This window comes from Chionomys nivalis, chromosome 1 (assembly GCF_950005125.1).
Source record: "Chionomys nivalis chromosome 1, mChiNiv1.1, whole genome shotgun sequence".
In the NCBI taxonomy this organism is placed as follows: Eukaryota; Metazoa; Chordata; class Mammalia; order Rodentia; family Cricetidae; genus Chionomys; species Chionomys nivalis.
The window spans coordinates 199117114-199120798 of record NC_080086.1 but is presented as its reverse complement, the minus strand read 5'-3'; positions in this window follow the sequence as shown (position 1 = coordinate 199120798).

The window sequence follows — 3685 nt, the reverse complement described above, 5'->3', positions numbered from 1 at the left end:
CACAAGCCTGAGGTTTTGTAGAGACAGCATTTCATCTGAGAGACAGGATCGTCTCCTTCCATCTGAGCATTGGCAGAAGTAAGAACTCGCCAGAGGGTGGCTGTTCTGCCTCTCTGATCTCTCAGCTTTCACCCCCTAATATCTGACTCTGGGTTTTTATTATAAAAAAAACCAATTGAATCCGTGTTAGAGGTGACATCGCCTGGATTTTACGTGGGTGCTGGAGATTCAAACTCAGTCCTCACAGTTTCAATCTAGGTACTTTAGTGGCTGAGCCATCCCGCAGTGAACCTTGCTTCACTTTTCCCCAGTGTGCGGTTCATGCACCTTGGTGTGAAGCTGTGTTTGTGTATGTGCATGCGCAAGCCAGAGGAGGGCACTGGGTCTTCCACCTCTAGGCCTTATTCCTGAAAGACAGGATCTCTTGCTGAACCAGTGCTTACCTGTTACGTTTAGGTAGGGTGCCCAACAAATTCCCAGAATCTACCTGTCTCCGCCACCCAATGCTGGGGTCACAGGGACAAGCAGCCGTACTCAGCTTTTCTCTGTGGGGGTTGGAAGTCTGAATCTGGTGGTTCATGCTTGTGCAGCAAATACTCACATCCATTGCGTCATCCCCTAGGCTTATCAAGCCTTATTTCTATGAAACCCCTGGGTATCTCTACTGGACCAGTTTGGTGACACAAATCTTTTTCATGGTAACTTCTCTCAACTGCAAGCTCTTAAGCACTGCCCGTATTTTACTGATTTCTATCTAAAGCGTTTAGCAGTCACCTGCTCACCCACTCAGTATTTGTTCAATGAGTTGTAAGCTCAGTGAGCTGCTCCTATTTGAAGCACATCCTTGATAAAGGACCTCTTTGAAAAATCTAACACCACATTGTGCTAACACGTTCTACAATGCAACAGTGTTGCTGCAATTATATCCATTTAAGTAAAAAGACAAACAGCCAGTATAGCAATCCACCTCTAAGGAAGGAGTCTGGAACTACTGTTTTTATTTTAAGAAATACAAAAGGTATGACAAATGTACAAACCATTTTCTGGTTTGGCGTCAACCAATTCAGCGGGCACACAGGTGATTCCAATGGACAGTGACGTTTGAACAACGGTTTTGAAAAGCAATGAATTCAGTTACCTGACAATAAATACCAAATTTGCAGTCTAGCACCCAGTAAGAAATCCAGTTTCCAAAGGAGTATTGATCTGTAACCTTCTTGATTTCCTGCCCATCTCCCCTCCCATCAACATAGAGTGAGGACTGCAGCGCTCCCTCGCCTGGAAACTCCCACGCCATCCGTACCAGGCTGCTCCCAGAAAGAGACTTGTGGAGATGGGAGATTCCACAGAGGTTGTGGTCTTCGGATGGCACAGACACAGCACACACCCCACTCTCCCACTCCTCTAAGTGGGAAGGGTTCGGATAAGCTGACCAGCACTTTCATCTGCTTCAAAGGACAGCCTCAGAGATGTCCTTCATGCTTCTCCTCAGGAGGGTTTCATATGGACGGGGCGCGTGTCATTAGAGTGACATAGGTCTATTGGCCCATCCATCTGTTTGCTATCTATATACCCTAGGGTCATTTTCCTGAGGGCTAGTAACGTGGATAGGCAGGGCAGCCAGAGAGGATGTGCCACACTCACCCTTGAGTGTACACCACATTTCACAGACCACTCAAAGAAAGGCCCCTGGTAGGACCTGGTCGGCCAGCCTGCTAACCTCATCTAGTGGGCACAGAGAAGAGCAAAGGCAACATCAACACCAAGACTCCTGCCCAGTGCCTCCAAGACTGTGTCCTAGGTAGTGATACTGCTTCTTTGACCTGCTGAACCCAAAGCACCAAAACAGAGCATTCTATAGCGATATGAGCAAACGGAATGAGAATAGTTATGCACCTTGAGAGAATGTGCAACCTGATGTCTGCACCATGAAATCAAAACAGTAGAATGAGTTTCAAGTCTGATGAAACACATTATAAGCAGAGCCAACAGGTGGACAGCATCGAGCAGCCTGGAATGTTTTTCACCTGGGACCACAGCCAACAATGAACACTCTGCATCATAACTGGGTTTAAAGATCAGGATGCACAGAAAAACACTAGGGGGCATTTATGACTGACATCATGAGTACAGTCTGTGCCTGGCACCAGGTATTATCTCTTGATGACTACGGCCAACCAAAGGCAAAGTGGGGGTGGTGGTAGCCAGGCCTAGGCAAGCATACTTGGTGCTCAAAGTATCACCCATCACGTGCTTGATGCCCAGAACTCAGCCAAAGAGGTGGGGAGCATCAAAGGGACAAGTCAGGGTGGTGGTATGAGCACCTCCGGGAAGGGAGGACAAGATTCTTGGGTGGGATGCACAGTGTGGGGGCCCTGGACATCTGGGGCTGGCTTCCACAGCCTAGATTAGCATCTAATGTATGTGACCTCTACAATTCAGTCCAGAAAACAATGAGCCCGATGTCCAGATTAAGGTTTTTTTTTTTTTTTTTACCTTTAAACATTTCTATTAAAGTCAAACAAAAAGCAGCTTGTGGTGTACAATGGCTTGGCTAAAGCCTAGAAGCAAGTTTTAACTAGTCTGTATGGGAATTCAAACAGAACACACCTTCCACATCTAAAAGAGGACAACCCTGAACAGTCCCTACTGCTAACAAGCACTCTGGGACGCGGCACTGTGCCCTAACACACACTGCTCTTCTGTACCAAACACTTGCCCATTAACCTTCAGCTGAGACCAGAAACAGCAGAAACACAGCAGGCTTTTGAGTTGTTGGGAACGTCTGGTTAAGATCCCAGATAACATGCGACCCTAAGGTGGACTGCTCCCATATACAGCAAAGTAGCCTGCCATAAACTGGCATTCTGGTTCTACAGACCCCCCCCCCCCCCCATACACACTGCTCCCTTCTCCACAGCACCACCTGTCCTCACTGCTGCACAGGACACCTACAAGGGCAGGGGATTGCTTAGAGAGGCTTTTTTTGTAGAACCAGTCAGGAAGCAGCACCCAGATGCATGGCATCCACTTTGCTGGCCACCTGGCAGTCCCTACATGCTTCTCTACCTTACTACTTCCTATAATTATTCCTACACTACATCAAACACACATCTGTTAGAAGCAACAGCTACAAGTCTGTGGCTTTGCCTCTTTTACCGTAAGACACCTAGACACCAAAAGCACTACCCTAACCACTGAAATTTTAGTCATGCTAAGCCCATGCACCTTATCTGGGGCATCACTGTGATTCTGTTTCCTTCACTCCACCAGGACAATGACAATGAACATTAGTATCTGCCGCTGGTTGTGCTTTCACAGGACTGGTGTGGTTTAGCAATAAATAATATGCATGAATAATAATAGAAATAACTTATGTAAATGTGGAACTTGATAAAAAAAATTCCCCATCTGCTAAGTGCTGTTCCTAGCACACTATTAATTCCGTGTACTAATACATCTATTACTGTTCATAGGAAAATAATGAAGACAAGAGCTGAAATACACATGAATATACTGCTACAAACAGGACCAGAGTGAAAAGATACATGATTTGGCAGGGGTGGGGTGTGTCAAGAAACAATCTACTTTAATTATTCAGAGACTTAAGGTCAAACTCAGACATGCTGGTGACCACAGAAATCATGTTGCTGCATTTTATAGAACTGAAGACTAAAAACATCAA